Source organism: Mesoplodon mirus (genome assembly GCF_964341445.2).
Source record: "Mesoplodon mirus genome assembly, contig: SUPER_14_unloc_4, whole genome shotgun sequence".
In the NCBI taxonomy this organism is placed as follows: domain Eukaryota; kingdom Metazoa; phylum Chordata; class Mammalia; order Artiodactyla; family Ziphiidae; genus Mesoplodon; species Mesoplodon mirus.
The window spans coordinates 1,083,236-1,103,530 of NW_028295741.1; positions in this window are offsets into that span (position 1 = coordinate 1,083,236).

The window sequence follows — 20,295 nt, forward strand, 5'->3', positions numbered from 1 at the left end:
TGTTGTCCAAGGGTCAACTATTGGTTCTCAGTCAGCTGGATATCCATATGGGAAAAATATTAATCATTACTGCATAGGATATAAAAATATAAATTCCAGAAGATCTGCAGACTTAAATTTGAAAAGTAAACAATGATGCTTTAGGAAAGAAACATAAGATAACAGCCTTTTTGCCTTGGAGTAGGAAGAATTTCTTAAGACCAAAAAAATCACCAACTGTGAAAGAAAAAATTGAAAAATTGGACTATTTCAAAGTTAAGAAACACCGTAAACCCAAACGCAGCACTCTTGGGCCAAAAGTGAGAGAGATTTTAAAAACATCTATGGAATAAAAGACGCAGATGCATCCCTCATGCCCATGCATTCTTCAAGGGTCAACTGTATCTACCAAAGTTGAACATATACCCTATAACCCTTTGGTTCCACCCATAGAAATATCCCTCAAACAAGTGCACAAGGCACATTCTAGATTGCTCACATCACCACTAACTGTGATAGCCAAGAATGGGGAAGTACCCAATACCCACCAATAATGGGATTAATAAATAGATTTTGATATGTTTACACACTGCAATAATATCCACCAATGAAAATGAATCAACGGTATCCACTCCCATCAATATGGATAAATGTCATGGATATACTGTGGAGCAAATGAAGCCAACACAAAATAGCACCTATTACATGACTCCATTTATATCAAGTACAAAATAGGCTAAGTGAATCTACACCATTACAAATTAGTGGCTACCATATGGAAAGGAAGGTTACTAGAAAGAGCCAAAAAGGGATGCTTCTAGGGTTTGGGGCTTGTCCTGGTCCTCCAAGAACTAGACGGCAAAGTGCTGAGAAAGACTTTAATGAACAAATATTTCATTAGGGGAAACATCGGAGAGAAAATGGCAGGGAGCTCTGGAAGGCTGGCAGAACTATCAGCGCATAGTGCAAGTCTGACCCTGAGTGAAGATTTGGAAGAAAGATTTGGTAAATCATCCGAGACTGCCTTGTCATCTACGTAAAATCCTTCAAGGCTGTCAGAGTCCTTGAAAAAAGGTCACTGGACAGAGGAATCCTGGTCTCCAAGAAATGGCCTGCCTTAGGATCCCTGCTGTGCTGACTAGGAGCAATCAGGGGCAAGGCCGGCCTCCAGGCAAACGTGGTGATGGATTTAAGAGCAGCAGCTGGGACCTTTGGCCAGTTATGCTCCCTGTGGTCATAACTGTGAAACAGGAGACTCTCAACGTGGATGCTTCCTTGTGATAAGATCTGGTTGTTTATTTCTGTCAGAAATAATCCTGAAGCAACGTTGCGTCCTTCTCAGTATATCATACCCCAGAGATCTAAAACGTTCGTTTGTTCTGTTATTGATAATGTTCACCTCTTGGCTAAGGTAGTGTTCACCAAATTTATACCTACTGTATTTCTTGTTGTGATCAATACTTTGTGGAGAGATATTTGGGGTTTTGTAGCATCCTGCTCCTTGTAAACTTTCAACCAGTAGTTTTATAATTCATTGATTACTCTTGCCAGAACCTATCATTACTATGATGGTTGTAAATAATGATTTTTACATTACGTCATTCCTTCTATATGTTTATGGTTTGGCATTCTATTATGAGAGCCCTTCCTTCCCTCCCTTCCTCTTTTTTTATTCATATTCTGTATGATAATTATTTATTTTAGGGTCAAATTGCTCAGATTTACCCAGTGTGAGTCTCTTCAAGCTGGATCTTTTTACACGTCCCACCACTCTTTCCTACTTTCTGGCACAGTAAATTTTCTCCAGGATCATTCTACACTTTCCTTGCTCCAGCCCTGAAATAGAAACGTGGATATACATGCTTATATACATCACATACACATGTGTGTTTGTATATCCTCGCACTTCCATATCTACTTCTGTAAATACCTAGCACGTGCACTCACTCCCTCTCTCTCTCTACAGATGGGTGGACGGATGGATGGATGGGTAGACAGATCTGTATAAATAACTTATGGTCAGACTTCCATATCCGTGGTTCCTCTGTATCTGCAATTCTGCAACCATGGGTTCAACCAACCACAGATCATGTAGTACTGTAGTAATTACTATTAAAAAAAAAAACCCTGCATATAAGTGGACCTGCCCAGTTCAAACCCATATTGTTCAAGGGTCAACTGTAACTTGCTAAATAAAGCCCTTTAACCAACTATATTAAAAATACCACCATTGGTCTGCGTATGGAATGCCATCCAAACCTGCTTTGTCCTTACTGGTGCCACATCCAGAGGGTCCTCTGCTATTATGCTCAGTTCTCTCCTCATGTGCATCTTTTCAACAAGAGAAACTTTTTTTTTTAAACCTCCACAATGTAGGTATATCCACTTTTGTTTCTAGCTCCAGGATTTTCCCTCTCCCTATTATGGATCTGTAGTTAAAGCACAGCATAAATAATAAAGCTTCAACTGTTGAAACTCATGAATTTTTCTGTGTATGCAAAATAATCTGAGAACTGTTTTGTTTTTGAAATTGGCTTCCAGAGTTCATACCATAATTTTGATCTTATATGCCTTATGACAATATAGAACAATCATATGAGGTCTTAACTGCAAGGGATAATTATTTAATACTTTTTCAAATTCTATTAAAATAATTTCCTGCTTTGGCAATACCCACTATTCAATGAAAAAAATATAACATGAAGTTATAAAATGGAAAAATATCACAAAATGCTCCTTGCCTAGGAAAACCACTCTGGAAGAGTATCCCTTTACACATGATCTTATGCATGTACACATACATGTGTGCACATGCACACATACACAAACACTAACAAAGATTTATGGTTGATTATACTATGAAGGCTACAATCTGTGACCTCTCAAAGCCCATATTGTGTATCTCCTGCGATTATGATATGTCATAAATTTTTAAAATAAACTTTTTATTTAATTTATTTATTTTGGGCTGCATTGGGTCTTCGTTGCTGCGTGCGGGCTTTCTCTAGTTGCAGTGAGTGTGGGCTACTCTTCGTTGCGGTGCGCGGGCTTCTCATTGCAGTGGCTTCTCTTGTTGCGGAGCACAGGCTCTAAGCACGTAGGCTTCAGTTGTTGTGGCACACAGCCTCAGTAGTTGTGGCACACGGGCTTAGTTGCTCCACAGCATGTGGGATCTTCCTGGACCAGGGCTCGAACCCGTGTCCCCTGCATTGGCAGGCGAATTCTTAGCCACTGCACCACCAGGGAAGTCCCTGTCATCATTTCACCGGCTTCAGATTAATATAGGAATCTATCAAAACTCAAATTCTTACAGCTGTACACTAATTTCCATTAAAAAATTTAGTGACATCATTGATGTGGTGTTCATCTTTTTGGTATTTTAATCTCACAATCAATAACTTCCAATTATATGATTTCTAAATCAAAGAGATCTAATATATTCTGATATATATACTCCTTTCCTGGAACCATGCTTTACTGCAACCAATAGGGAAAAGCACATAAATGTCAGTCTTGTCTCAATAATACACTGGATAATTTTATCAGATTCCTACAAGTTTTCTGGGTATTTGCCTCATGGATGTGGGGGAAGAATATGGCATAGCCCCTACCTGAGAACTTTAGAAGAAATGCTACAATAATTAGAAGGCAAACATTTCAAAGTCTGGATGAAAATGCAGAGAATTAGAAATCAGTAAGTTCAAGGTCAACTAAAAATTTTTTTTTCTAGGGACAAACAATTTTTGTGACACTTTCAAAGTGTTACAGTAAACCCTGCCTTAATATTGACAGACAAAAAATCAATTGTATACTATGCAGTTACTGTTGTTGCAAAGTTAATCATGTTTTTTCACTCTGTACCATCAGAAAAAAAAATCACAAGGTAGTTCAATTTCTACTGAACACAGTCCTTGGAAAACTAGACGGGGTCTCAAATAACCACCCAACTTGAGAACAGAGGCTGCGGGAGGCAAGGAGCCAGTTGCGATAGGCTAATAGCATATTAATATTGAAGATTGGGGGGCTTCCCTTCCCTGGTGGCGTAGTGGTTAAGAATCTGCCTGCCAATGCAGGGGACACGGGTTTGAGCCCTGGTCCAGGAAGATCCCACATGCTGCACAGCAGCTCAGCCGTGTGCCACAACTACTGAAGCCTGCACACCTAGAGCCCGTGCTCCACAAAGAGAAGCCACTGCAATGAGAAGCCCACACACTGCAATGAAAAGTAGCCCCCACTCACTGCAACTAGAGAAAGCCTGCGTGCAGCAATAAAGACCCAAGGCAGCCAAAAATAAATTAAAAAAATATATATTGCAGATTGGTTTTCTGCAGTGGTTTTCAGTATTTCAACAAAAGTTCATGTCCTGAATTAATTTTATTTTGCAGGTTTCCCCATCTGGATACAACTTTCATATATTATACATTTCCCCCTTTTGGTTTATTTAAAACACAAGTACTGAGCACACCTAAAAGCACTAGTCAATGATAAGGTTGTGTACATTCAGCAGCCAAGTCCCTGCCCTCATGGAGCGCACATTCTCATGGACATCAATTTTGACTAGCTCATCCTTACACTTTTGTTAAAGCCCAGACCAAACTCTTTTCCTTTCTAAGTGCTATCTCCTAAGTGACATCTGATAAATGTCAAAGTTCTGAATGCAGCCCTTACTGCACCACTCAGAAGGGATCTCTGCTGTGTGCTCTGCTGAACACTAGGATCTGTTTAGCTACTGCTTCAACACCAACTAAGTTAAAATACTTTCTCTCCTATGAGACCTGACGCTTGCAAGAATTCACGTTGCACGTGAGTTTTTTGAAAACAACATTTTGTAGAACTTCTATCCTCTGACAGTTCCTTGATGTTCTTACCACTCTCGCTGCTTTCATAAAATGTGTCCCCAGTATGCATTTTGTGATGACTTATAAGATTGGAGCACCAACTGAAGCTTTTACCACAGGTCTCACACTGGTAAGGTTTCTCCCCTGTATGAACTCGCCTGTGATACTGAAGCTGTGAAGACCGACTAAAGACTTTACCACACACATCACATCTGTACGACTTCTCTCCAGTGTGGATGCTCTGATGAAGCTGAAGACTTGAGGCCTGACTGAAGTGCTTACCACGCTCCCCTCACTTATATGGTTTCTCTCCTGTGGGGACCTTCTGATGCATGTCGAGGTTCAGGCTCCACATGAAGCCCTTCCCAGTGTCTTGGGAAAGTCACTTGGCCACTGTATTTATTTGTACTTATCTACACTTATCTGTCACTTGGGGGTTATAATTGTACCTGGTCCATGGGTACGTTGTACAAAAGATCTGAAAAGTAGTTACAAGAAACTGACACAGAGTAAGCACTCCACAGACATTGGCTATTAGCTATTGGAAATCTTTCTCCATGAAACAGATGACTTTATCAGTGGATGACTCGGTGGGAGACAGTGAATCACAGAATCACAGCATGTTGAAAGTGACCTAGTTCACACTCTTATGTGAAAAAAAGTAAAGTGTGCATGGGTAGAAAATGTCTGAAACTTTACCTAACAAATAGTTCATCATGTTAGCATTGAGGATTAGAATAAATCAGGAAAGGAGGAAAGAAAAACTTGAGTGTAATTCAATTTCTCTATCATTTGTGTTTCTACACTGAGACTCTGAATACACTGGAAGTGCAATTTTTTTTAATGTGGCGGGATAAAGGTTTTCAAGTGTTCCTGATCCATCCGAATCAGGAAGAAATAGAAAATATGAACAGACCAATCACAAGTACTGAAATTGAAACTGTGATAAAAAATCTTCCAACAAACAAAAGCCCAGGACCAGATGGCTTCACAGGCGAATTCTGTCAAGCATTTAGAGAAGAGCTAACACCTATCCTTCTGAAACTCTTCCAAAATATAGCAGAGGGAGGAACACTCCCAAACTCATTCTACGAGGCCACCATCACCTTGATACCAAAACCAGACAAGGATGTCACAAAGAAAGAAAACTACAGGCTAATATCACTGATGAACATAGATGCAAAAATCCTCAACAAAATACTAGCAAACAGAATCCAACAGCACATTAAAAGGATCATACACCATGATTAAGTGGGGTTTATTCCAGGAATGCAAGGATTCTTCAATATACGCAAATCAATCAACGTGATACACCATATTAACAAATTGAAGGAGAAAAACCATATGATCATCTCAATAGATGCAGAGAAAGCTTTCGACAAAATTCAACACCCATTTATGATAAAAACCCTGCAGAAAGTAGGCATAGAGGGAACTTTCCTCAACATAATAAAGGCCATATATGACAAACCCACAGCCAGCATCGTCCTCAATGGTGAAAAACTGAAACCATTTCCACTAAGATCAGGAACAAGACAAGGCTGCCCACTCTCACCACTCTTATTCAACCTAGTTTTGGAAGTTTTAGCCACAGCAATCAGAGAAGAAAAGGAAATAAAAGGAATCCAAATCGGAAAAGAAGAAGTAAAGCTGTCACTGTTTGCAGATGACATGATACTATACATAGAGAATCCTAAAGATGCTACCAGAAAACTACTAGAGTTAATCAATGAATTTGGTCAAGTTGCAGGATACAAAATTAATGCACAGAAATCTCTGGCATTCCTATATACTAATGATGAAAAATCTGAAAGTGAAATCAAGGAAACACTCCCATTTACCATTGCAACAAAAAGAATAAAATATCTAGGAATAAACCTACCTAAGGAGACAAAAGACCTGTATGCAGAAAATTATAAGACACTGATGAAAGAAATTAAAGATGATACAAATAGATGGAGAGATGTACCATGTTCTTGGATTGGAAGAATCAACATTGTGAAAATGACTCTACTACCCAAAGCAATCTACAGATTCAATGCAATCCCTATCAAACTACCACTGGCATTTTTCACAGAACTAGAACAAAAAATTTCATAATTTGTATGGAAACACAGAAGACCCCGAATAGCCAAAGCAATCTTGAGAACGAAAAATGGAGCTGGAGGAATCAGGCTCCCTGACTTCAGACTATACTACAAAGCTACAGTAATCAAGACAGTATGGTACTGGCACAAAAACAGAAAGATAGATCAATGGAACAGGATAGAAAGCCCAGAGTTAAACCCACGGACATATGGTCACCTTATCTTTGATAAAGGAGGCAGGAATGTACAGTGGAGAAAGGACAGTCTCTTCAATAAGTGGTGCTGGGAAAACTGGATAGGGACATGTAAAAGTATGAGATTAGATCACTCCCTAACACCATACACAAAAATAAGCTCAAAATGGATTAAAGACCTAAATGTAAGGCCAGACACTATCAAACTCTTAGAGGAACACATAGGCAGAACACTCTATGACATAAATCACAGCAAGATCCTTTTTGATCCACCTCCTAGAGAAATGGAAATAAAGACAAAAATAAACACATGGGACCTAATGAAGTGCAGAGTTTAAAATGTCAATAATCGACAGGGAAACTGGAGACCATTTAAAACATTCATATTAAATCTCTCTAGAAAAGACATTAAAAGATCTCCAATCAAAATGTGAATTTTATAATAGACATGGTATGATACAATTTATAATAGATATGGTAGGAACCTTTCCCTTTCACGGGAAAGCTTCGGCTGGGAAAAAGGAATTGTTCTTGAAAATGGGGCCTGTGCTATTGCAGACACTGTGCTCAACCTAGGTCCACCGAATGCTCTGATGTCATCACTGAGGTCACAGAATTCCACTGTGAGCCTGGCAACCTTGCAAACATAACAGCCCTGGTGAGCACTAGGCACTACTGCTGGTTCACCAAGTGGTACAAGTTTTTCAGCCATTTAGGAGACTTTACTATTTTTGTTTGTATTGAATCATTTCACGGATTGCCCAAGAGCCAAGAAGGGCCAACCTGTAGGGAAGAGGAGGAGTTGGACATCTCTTGAGGCATCTTCTAAGGGAGACTTCTAGTTGATATGATGGAACGGCAACAAAAGAGGAAACATCTGGAAAATGAAGAGTCCCAGGAAACTGCCGAGAACGGAGGAGGTATGTGGGGTCAACTTGGCTGGGCACATGGGTTTCTGCCAAACTGAAGCTTCTCTAGGAAGCGGGGGACTGAGAACGTGTCACCTGTGAAGCAGGGAGCGAGAGACCTTGTCTCACTGATGCTGCCGTATCTATCCGGAGGGTCCCTGTGGTGTGAGACGGCACAGAACGGCCAGATGCCCCCTGGGAGATGGGAGGTCAGCTCCGCTGGTCTGAGGACTCTCTCCTGGGGCAGCCGGGCCTGGAGCTTTGTCGGACTCACAGCAGGCTGCATCCTGCTTGCACAGACCTAGAGGTGCAGCTTTCCTCAGTCCCCGATTTCTCTCTTATGCTCTTGGATCTTTCCTAGGGGTCATGAGGTGGGGGATGTGAAGGATGCAAGGATGCTGAGAGAGACCCATGAGTTGCTTGGCCTCTTTTACCAAAGTGGAAAGAGAAGCCCCATGAGTTGAAGGCCCTGTTGAAAAATATCTTGACAAGTGGAATGCACTTTGAAAGAAGATTGTTTGTCTAGGGATGGTGTCATATTGAAAGCAAGGAGATTTTATTCCTTCAACAGGAAGAATTTCCCAAAGGAGATCAAGGGAAGGGAGGGGTTTTCCAGAGACTGAGACCGCGTGAGCGGGGGTGAGAAATGGCCTCAGGGTCCTGCGGGGAGCTCTGAGAGCCACGGGCCACGTGGTGCCTGCGTGCATTAAATGTAGGCGAGTAGCTTGCCCTGGGAGAGGGGTGGTCACCCCAGAGCTCCAGCTAGAGGCCTCTGCCCCAGATTAGAGCCCAGTAGCTCCTACCAGGCCCAGGGCCCTGGAGACTGTAAGATGGGCCCTGGGAATGGAGCTCTAGACAGCAGGCAGATTTCCAGGCAGTGGCTGGGACAGGCTGGGGAAGGCAATGACTGCCCCTGACCATTCAGAATATTTTGCCCTATGTTCCTGTGAGTGTGTGTGTGTGAGTGTGTGTGTGTGTGTGTGTGTTTGTGTGTGTGGTAGTGCAGAGAAGAGCGAGATGAATGGGGGTAGAGTGCTTACCAGATATAAAGTCTGCGTGGTAAAGTTCTTGTCACCCTGCCTGGACCTGGCTGACACTCGGTGTACGTAAGAGTGTATACAGAATTCTTGTTAGGGGTGTTTTATGAGACAGTAACTCATACACCCATGTACACTCTGATACAGCAAAAATATCACACACCCTACATATAACTTCTTTAGTAAACAACACAGAGCACATGGAGGTATATACACGCATCCCTCCTGTACTACATTCTCATACAACCCACCTGTATCACAATCCTCTCCTCCAAAACCAAACCCTGGAGATGAGATATGTATATAGACACACACACTATATATATAGGACACACACACACACACACACACACACTATATACATGTATCTCCTCAACTCTTGCACAAACACAGCTAACTTCAGCCATCTCTAAATACCTCTATAAGAACCAGTCACGTGTCATACACACCACACTTATAACACATTCTTGCGTAATGCCAGACACGCTTTGTACAAACCACAGTAAACCACAGTCTCAGTAACCCATGTCAGGATTGCCAGAGAAAATATGGGCTATCCAGTTCAATTTGAATTCCAGATAAACAACAAGTAATTTTTCAGTATCCGTATGTCCCACATATTGTATGGGCTATACTTACACTAAAACTAAGTCAGGCCAAATACTGCATGGGAATACTTACACTAAAAGATTATTCTGGGTTTATCTGAAACTGAAATTTAACTGGGTGCCTTGTATTCTTGTTCGCTAAGTCTGGCAACCCTTATATACTTACCACCAGCTGATGTATTATATATTTATTGTAGTTTTGTTTAGTGTGTGTCTTCCCCTACTAGAATGTGCAGCGTTACCAAAGACTACAACAATGGAAGAGTGCCGGATACACAGGAGTAGCTGCTTACTGAATCTTGGTGAATGAATGAATGAACACACACCATAAATACAAGCCACACCATGTAATGAGGAAACGTTACATGTCCCAGAATTCCTGACTTGTGAACAGAAACCATGCACACAAAGGCCACAGACACAGATAGACACGTCTGCACTGTGCTCCCCATGCCAACCCCACACTTACCACAAACTTAACTGATACACATCACTCACTCTTCCCACACACTCACAGTCACCACCGAGGCCTACATTACCAACTAGACAGTGAGAGAATAAGTATTGATTGGAATTAAATCCTGGAGGATCCACTGGGAACCACACTCTCAACTGTGTGTATTCACTGCACCTGACACGTGTCACACACTCAGTAAATATTTGTGGACAGAGGACTGATGAACCCACCCTGAGCCTTTCATTCCTCCCTCAGGAATCTCGAAGTCACAAGAGGATCCCCCTCGGCTTGGATCCACTGTGGTGGTCCAAGGCTGCAGCCCAGGGGCAGTGGAGGTCTCCTCTGCCTCTAAATACTTCTTCTGTACTTCTACTCTGCGCAAGCTCAGCTACGCTGGTAAGGGCGTGGGGCTCCTCAGGTGACGGGGTGCTTGGCTGTGAAGCAGGAGGCACACAGATCCCAGGGAGGCTGAGAGGAAATCCAGGGTCATCAGAGGTGATGAGGGCTCTGTGGAGGAGCCTGGGCAGGATGGCTGAGCTGTTCCGAGGGCGTGGATGCCAGCTGAGTCTGGGTGTGTGTGTGTGAATACTGCTACTACCATGGTGGGGAAGTCAAGGAGCAGGGGCCGGAAAGGTCTGGGCTTGAGGTGGAGGGAAGAGGGACCAGATTAAGCATCTTCAGAGGAAAATGTAGGCTTTGTCTTTGCCTTTGCTTCCAGAGAAGGACAGAGTTCTGCATCATACACCTCCAGCCTGAGAGCAGGACCATCCAGCTCAGGTGCACACAGCTCACACATACACGCGCCCTCCAGGCACAGCCCTTCTCAGTGCACATCAACCCCAAGCACGTGCTCCACAGTACTCTCCTGCACCACAGCCCCATTCCACAAGGAATGCACCACCGATATTCCCAAACTCACACTCCTCATCGTACACGCATCCAGCCGCATCCCTCACATACTACAGCCCTCACCACCATACTCCACACCCCTGTATACAGACACCGCTCCAGTATACCCCCCCACGCACATGAAAAGCCCACAGATGACACCACATACACCACTCCGTCCTACGGCCAACGGACACCAAGCTCACGACATTGCTATGTCGTGCCAATGTCCCTCTCTCGTCTACCACACCTGCTCCCTCAGCTTCCGGCATGGCCCATGCATGTTATTATGATTTTAATTTCCTTTTTCAGGAATCCGGAGATTTCATCGAGACACTGCCCAGCCTAGACCACCCCTAGCCCAGGATCAGGAAGAAGGAGAGACCGCTTCCCCATCACACTGTGTCTCCTCCTCACCCTCTTCACCCTGTAAGAACTATCTGCACCCAGACAAAGAGGAAAGGGGCATGAAAATATACTACATGCAGGTACAAGTGAACAAGGGTGTCGCTGTCTCCTGGAAGACAAAGAAACCCTTGGAGTTGTCTGAAAAGCAGCTGAGGATAGAAGAAGTGACCCTTCCTGAGGATGTGTGCGCAGTAGCCACTGACCCCTCTTCTGATGTGTCCACCGGAAGCCTCCTGTCTGACAGTGAGCCCACTGGGGAGGAGAAAGAGTATGAGGAAAGGGCAGAGCCAGGCAGCCCATCAGGGCCACCTGCCGTCGAGGAGAGACCCAGCGCCAAGACAGCGGACTGGATGCTGACCATGGAGACCGGCTTCAGGTGCATGGCCTGCTGCCGGGTCTTCCCCACCTTGGGGATCCTCCAGCAGCACGTGAAGGGCGGCGTCCTGCAGGGCTTCAGCTGCCGTGCCTTTCATCTCACCATGGCCCAGCGGATGGGCAATGTGGAATCCGAGAGCACCCCTGAGGAAGAGGACGAGGAGGATGAGGAGGAGGAGGAGGAGAAGGAGGTAGAGAAGCAAGAAGAAAAGGAGAATGAGGGAGAGCAGCCCACGGGGGAAGGCCCCAGCCCAAAGAGACCACGCAGGCAGGGTCTTTTCTCTCCTTTGAGTTCCAAACAGCAACTGAGATTCATGGGACAGAAGATCCTGGAAGACGGTGTGGCCGTCCCTTGGAAGAGGTAAGGCTTCAGGCTGGCAGTCTTCTGAGCCTATGTCACGAGGGCCCAGAGGAGTCTAAGGGAAGGGGCCGCACACATGTGCTGGTTTACCTAATGGCTCTGCAGTTGCATCAAATGGGACACACCCAGCACTAACAAAGGCATTGACCTCTGTTGACGTAAACAAGAAGGTGGAGCCTTTTCCTAGGAGTTTTCTCAGGGTCTGCACGATGGACCTCAACTCTTAGAGGACGTACTGCCAGCAGCTCCTTCTCAGCAGAGAGAGCCAGGAGTGGTCTCAAGAGAGGACAGGGGCCCTTGCAGGACCAGAACTTTGAGGTCTGAGAGCCTTGGGCCTGAGCCGAGATCTCACCCGGACCACTGGACCTAGCCTTCTGTGACAAAGGGGAATATGAAAGAGAGTCACGTGGAAATGAGGTCCCCCGAGATATGGAAATGTTCCAGAACCTTCGTTGCGTGGTAGTTGATCTGGAGCCAAGCTCACTGTGGTGTGTGTGGCTCTGAGCATTAAGGCAATGCTGGAGGGTAACCCTGACCAGCAGAGCTTGGAGTGCTTCTTGTCTCTTCCTGTTCTACCTCATTTGTTTTATCCCTTCCAGGGAGAAGAAAGGACCCTCGGGAGAGTAGCAGACAGAATGCCGTGGTCTGAAGGAGGATGAAGGGACCGGCACTCAGTCTAACATCATATGACAATAGAAGCGTCCTATGCAATAAAGGGCATTTTCCAAACCTTTCCTGGAGCTTTTATTTAATGACATTTTTCTATCTATGCATCTATCTGTCATCTACATCTGTATCTTTCAAGGTTTGTGAACAAGCTTTCACATAAGCACTAGAGACGTCCGCCAGCATTTTCCAGAAGAGGCCTGCAAATTGCTGGGGACTCCTCACAAATAGGGAACGGCCACAACCCGTGCCACACAGACTATGCGCGTGGCCCTCCTGACGTACTCCCACTCTCTCTCTGAATTTCCCAACGTCTGAGATGAGGGTGCTGGCTGGAGGCAATGATCACGTGCAGGCTGAATCTTCTCCAGATTCTGATTCTCTTCCTGGGCATATCGTCCTCAAGCACAGTCTCCATGTCCCTGGCCACACTGATCTCTCTCCTTCAGTCCTTCCCTCCCTCCCTCTCCTGCCTCCCAGTGCAGAGAATACTTTTTTGCATTTGAGACGACATTTATTTTTGGTTCACAGAATTCTCACCTGTTCTACTGTGGCCTCCGTTGTGAACATTCCAAAGCTGAGACTTTTCTGTTTTTCTCCCTCATTTCTGCTGAGTCTTTACCTTCCTAATGCAGTGAACTCACAGTGCCTAGCTGACTGGATGGGGAAAAAGATCCAGGGAGCAAAGAGAAATAATAAAAGAATATATCAGTTAATTTTTCATAGTGTTATCCAACTACATATTTTTAAAATTTTGGAATAATATTAGGAATCTTCTCTTCGTAAAAAACAGAATTATCGGGCTTCCCTGGTGGAGCAGTGGTTAAGAATATGCCTGCGAATGCAGGGGTCATGGGTTCGAGCCCTGTTCTGGGAAGATCCCACGTGCCACGGAGTAACTAAGCCCACGCACCACAACTACTGAGCCTGCACTCTAGAGCCCGTGCCACATCTACCAAGCCCACGTGCCACAAATACGGAAGCCTGCGTGCCTAGAGCCCATGCTCCGCAACAAGAGAAGCCACTGCAATGAGAAGCCCGTGCACCAGAGCCAAGAGGAGCCCCTGCTCACTGCAACTAGAGAACGCCCGCTAGCAGCAACAAAGACCCAATGCAGCCCCAAATAAATTAATTTATTTTTAAAAATTGAATTAGTTTCAAGGGTACAATGTATAAAAGTACAATAAAAGCCCCCCTTCATAACCCCCCAACCCCACTCTCAAGATGGAATCGATATGCTGTGATACAATTTATAGTCGTAGTACTACTTCTCCTCCCACCACATCCGAAATCCTCTGAGCCCGGTGCAGCAGCTTCCTTTCACAATGCTAGGACCCTCCACAAGACACATGATAATCCCTTTGGACATTTCAAGGAGCGGCACCAAGGGAACAGTACCGGGGAAATGCCACTGACAGCTCAGAATATCCATGGCATTTCTAGAGCCTCGGCACTGCTCTCGCTCTGGGAATGAAGGTCCAAAAAGCACATCGGAGAATGTTCATAGTTGTAAACAAGCTCCTCCTTTGAAACACAATCTACATAGAACCACATATACAAGCCTGCACGATGGATGAAGCCAAGGTCTCCTCCATGATTTCCCTTCTGACCACCTTATTGTCTCCTCAACCATAAAAGGTGAACTTGAAACTCAGGACCTTGCCTTGTCACCAGAAACATCCAAGCTTGGATCAGTCTTTCTAAGACCAGATACTTGCCCTCTGAACTATTAGAGACTTGTCACATACACACAGGTAGAACAGGATTATTTCTATCTACCTGGGGACCTGGAGTCTTTCACATTGCTCCTGTTAAAACTCTCACAACAGCAAAACATTACCTACAAAGGGTTCAAGCTATGACACTCCCAACTTCCACAAACCTCCTCAGCTCTTGTGAGTCACATGCAGCCAATTCCAGGAATTGGAAACATGGTTGTGAGGATGAAACTGACTTTGGGGCTCCCCTTGGATATGGTCTTCCAGACTTACCAAAAGGCCATTAAGAGGAAGGTTTACCCCACCTCAGGGAAACCCGAGGCAGTACTTGCAGTCAAGGGCTGGCCATGGCTTCTGAGCTACATCCAAAAAGAACTTCATACTGTACCTGGATCTGCTGAAGCCATTTCTGACTGTCCGAGAGCCAGCATGTACCCCTCCTCAACTGCCTCCATTGTGGATCATCAGTAGGGCTGTCAGATTTAGGACATAAATATACAGGATACCCAGTTAAACTTGAACTTCACATGAATAATAAGTCATTATTTTTAGTATAAGTATAATCTATGAACTATTTGGGGCATACTTATCTTCAAAATGTACTCGTTGTTTTTCAAACATTCATATTTAACTAAACAGCCTATAATTTATCTGTCAACCCTACTCAGCAGAAATGATGGAGGCTCATAGAGATCCAGGAGACGCCTCAGCGCCTCCTCAGCTTTTATTTCTACGTCCTGGATAGCGAGCACGAACCTTCCACTCCGTCATTGGCTAGAATGGAGGATATACTCTGTTTTAGAGCTTTTTTTACTTGTCATTGTTATTATCTTCCTTATTTTAAAGAGATGTTTATTTTTTCCCAAACTTAATAGCTCATCCAAAAGTATTTCAAAGTTCATTAGACAAGGGAAAAACAACATGGTTCTGAAAAGTGAAGGAAACCGCCTGGTGTTTAGTAAAGAAGTAGTAGGGAGATTGAAAAAGCCAAACTTAATAAGCAGATCTCTCCAAGGGTATTTTCAGAGCTTGATACGCTCCCACACTCTGAAAATATCATTACATCAAGAATGTAGAACTGCTAACCAAATGTAAGGCTCCCATATGATTCTATCAAACTGAGGATGCTTCTTTACTAAGCAGTGAGCACACTTGCTGCCCCAGGGACCTTGGCAGTTGCAACGTAGGGCTCTTCCCTTTGGGATGGAAACAGCAAGTTTTCCTGTGGTCTACACGCTGGCCCCCAAAATACTACACTCCCAATACTTGTCAACTTTAAGTATTTTCCTACATATCTCCATTTTTCTGTTACTATTTGGACTACATCCTAGACTTGACACTACATAAATTGCATTCAAGAAGCTATTTTTAAAAGTTGGTAGGAAACCTTAAATCTATGGCTTGCAGTCCCTGGCTTACTTTCATCCAGGTGCGTAAGGGTTTTCAAAAGTAGTCAGGTTAGTTACCCCGTATCACAGCCCCACGCTTGTGTCACAGATATAAAAATGGAACATGATATTTAAGGTTTTAGTTGCCAAATCATCAAGCCTCCCAGACAGAGGCAATAGAGCAAAATGATTACAGAGGCATGGATTTTGATTTGCTCCAGCGTCTTGGGCAAGTCACTTGGCCTCTATTTATTTGTACTTATCTGCACTTATCTGTCACTTGGGGGTCATAATTGTACCTGGTCCATGGGTACGCTGTACAAATGATCTGTAAAGTAGTTACAAGAAACCGACACAGAGTAAGCACTCCACAGACATTGGCTATTAGCTATTGGAAATAGTTCTCCGTGAAACAGATGACTTTATCAGTGGATGACTCGGTGGGAGACAGTGAATCACAGAATCACAGCATGTTGAAAGTGACCTAGTTCACACTCTTATGTGAAAAAAAGAAAAGTGTGCATGGGTAGAAAATGTCTGAAACTTTACCTAACAAATAGTTCATCATGATAGCACTGAGGATTAGAATCAATCAGGAAAGGAGGAAAGAAAAACTTGAGTGTAATTCAATTTCTCTATCATTTGTGTTTCTACATTGAGACACTGAATACACTGGAAGTGCAATTTTTTTTTAATGTGGAGGGATAAAGGTTTTCAAGTTTTCCTGATCCATCCGTATTATTATCTCAGAATTGCTGGCAGTTCTTGCCATCTTCGGATCTACACCCATGTGAGTCAGTGGGCCATTCTGGACGGAGGTGATAATAGAGCAGAAGTGAAGTGAGAGGAAAGGAGAGAAAAGATTTTCTCTTTTCTCTTCAAAGAGGAAAGGTCTTTGGAATGGGAACAACTCACAACCAAACTTTGGGGAAAGGATGTGATGGAAAATGAGACAAACATCCTACACCTGTGATGAGAAGGATTCCCTGGGCTCGATGGAGGGAGGTCACAGGTGGCTGGACAAGGAAACCAACTAGGGAGAAACACACACAAGTGCAGGGCAAACACCCTGAGGCCACTCATCCTGACTCCATGCAAACATGTGTCCAGCAGACAGCCCTTCACCTGTGGCTCCCCAGCAAGACAGGTAACTCGGTTGTGCCAACTCATTCTGAGTACATTATGCCTGGACATTCATAAACCGCTGTCTAACGTGTGAGGAATAAACTCTCAATGTTTATGAGGAAACTGGGGAAGGAGATTGAAAGGTTACTTAAACGGAAAAAAAAGAAGTTCAGGAAGGCAGGATGGTAGAGAGACAAGAAAAAGACCTTAAAAGATAGAAAGGATTTGCCAAAGAAGAGAAAGAAAAAGAAATGATTCCAAATGGGTTAACCTGCAGCTAGGAAGTTAAGGAAGATTATTGATGGGTGAAGACTATGGAATAAAGTGAATAAAATTTCTCAGAAGTTGCTGAGACTATGGTAAGAAGCATGATTATCAAATTATGAATTGGCTGCAATGGCATTCTAGGGGGACACTAGTAAGGGGAAGTAAATGTTCCTGAGATGACAGTAGCAGGTGGAAAGTTGTTTCAGGGGAAGATCAGTCTTGCAGAGGGTGTATCAGAGGAGGGCAAGTGTGAGCAAGCAAGGAAATACTAAGTGTATACGGTTCCTTCACTGAGTGCACCCAGCCCCGCGGTCAGCCTTGAGAACAAGCAGGACTTCAGGTACTGGAGCTACATTTCAGTCATCAAGACTTGAGAAGACACCCTTAACTCAGGTCTTCTCTTCAAACTCCATCTTTCCTTCTTGACCTTCATTTGGCCTCTTCCCTTACCCTCCAGCTGTGGACTGAGGCCACAGAGCAAGATGGGTCACTAGTGTCCTCCATCCCCTGGCGACTGTGGTTCACATCACTGGAGTACCAAAGGCAATAACCAAGTAACAGACACAAGAGTGTATGAAGAAGAAGAGATTCTGATAAGGCTTTCTGTGACAGTGTGGGCCAAGTCGGCTCTATATGGCTGGTATCACGTGAATTATGAGCAGCCTTAGGGGAGAAGTTCTCAGAAGGCAGAGCCTGGCTCTCGAGAGGCTCTGTGTGCTCTGTGTGCTCAGGGATATTCTAGGAAATATTGTTTGTTCTAGAGAAGGGAGGGAAACAATCCAATTGTCCAATAATGCTTGAATGGAAAATAAATGATGCTATATGCATGTGATCACATAATATCAAACAGTCAAAAATCAAAGACCTAGATCTATATGGATTCACGTGGATAAATCTTGAAAACATAATATTGATTGAAAGAAAATAAGATAAAGAACGTTAGATTGTGATAACAGGTATGTAAGTATTTAAATATTTAAATCAATTCAACATATTGCTTCTATATATATAGATGTAAGAAAATAAACTTTATCCAAAGAACACATTATTTACATTTAATATGCTCATTTATCTAGGAGACCCAAAAGAACCCACAGATAAACTAGCAGGAACTAATAACACGGTTCAACAAGGCACACACATACAAGATCAATAAATTTAAAAAAATAAAAAAATAAAAAAAAATAAATTTTAAAAATCAATCAGGCTCCTCTACAGTGGCGATAACAAATTAGAAACTGTAAAAGAAAATAAGAAAAAAAGAAGATCTAAAAATTGTCACAAGAGCCATATAAATTATTTAGAGCTAAGCATACGTAGAAGGCAATATAACTAACAAACTGAGTACGAAAGACTGTTGTTACTTAATGAGAACAGACCCTCTTCTTAAGGAGCAGATCAGTAAGTGAGAGTGAATCAAAGAAACACAGCATTTGAAAAGTCAGCTAGTCCAAGCCTCTTGATCGCACATACAGAAGCTGAAGCCCAGATAGGTTGAGTTACTTGCTAAAGGGCCCAATGTCCTGACTCAAGGACTAGCATTTTTCACTCAGTCGCAAGACACAATCAACTGCAGTAACTTGGAAAGAGATGGGGAAAAAATGAAGAAATCAATTATATAGTTCCTCATCTTTAAGTACAGAAATAGCTGTGACAAAATTACACGTATTGAGGGAAAATTGAAGTGCAGAGTTTAAAATGTCAATAATCCACAGGGAAACTGGAGACCATTTAAAATATTCATATTAAATCTCTCTAGAAAAGACATTAAAAGATCTCCAATCAAAATGTGAATTTTATAATAGACATGGTATGATACAATTTATAATAGATATGGTATGAACCTTACCCTTTCACGGGAAAGCTTCGGCTGGGAAAAAGGAATTGTTCTTGAAAATGGGGCCTGTGCTACTGCAGACACTGTGCTCAACCTAGGTCCACCGAATGCTCTGATGTCATCACTGAGGTCACAGAATTCCGCTGTGCGCCTGGCAACCTTGCAAACATAACAGCCCTGGTGAGCACTAGGCAGTACTGCTGGTTCACTAAGTGGTACAAGTTTTTCAGCCATTTAGGAGACTTGACTATTTTTGTTTGTATTGAATCATTTCAACGGATTGCCCAAGAGCCAAGAAGGGCCAACCTGTAGGGAAGAGGAGGAGTTGGACATCTCTTGAGTCATCTTCTAAGGGAGACTTCTAGTTGGTACGATGGAATGGCGACAAAAGAGGAAACATCTGGAAAATGAAGATTCCCAGGAAACTGCCGAGAACGGAGGAGGTATGTGGGGTCAACTTGGCTGGGCACATGGGTTTCTGCCAAACTGAAGCTTCTCTAGGAAGCGGGGGACTGAGAACGTGTCACCTGTGAAGCAGGGAGCGAGAGACCTTGTCTCACTGATGCTGCCGTATCTATCTGGAGGGCCCCTGTGTTGTGAGATGGCACAGAACGGCCAGATGCCCCCTGGGAGATGGGAGGTCAGCTCCGCTGGTCTGAGGACTCTCTCCTGGGGCAGCCGGGCCTGGAGCTTTGTCGGACTCACAGCAGGCTGCATCCTGCTTGCACAGACCTAGAGGTGCAGCTTTTCTCAGTCCCCGATTTCTCTCTTATTCTCTTGGATCTTTCCCTGGGGTCATGAGGTGGGGGATGTGAAGGATGCAAGGATGCTGAGAGAGACCCATGAGTTATTTGGCCTCTTTTACCAAAGTGGAAAGGGAAGCCCCATGAGTTGAAGGCCCTGTTGAAAAATATCTTGACAAGTGGAATGCACTTTGAAAGAAGATTTTGTCTAGGAATGGTGTCATATTGAAAGCAAGGAGGATTTATTCCTTCAACAGGAAGAATTTCCCAAAGGAGATCAAGGGAAAGGAAGGGTTTTCCAGAGATTGATACCACGTGAGCGGGGCTGAGAAATGGCCTCAGGGTCCTGCGGGGAGCTCTGAGAGCCACGGGCCACGTGGTGCCTGCGTGCATTAAATGGAGGCGAGTAGC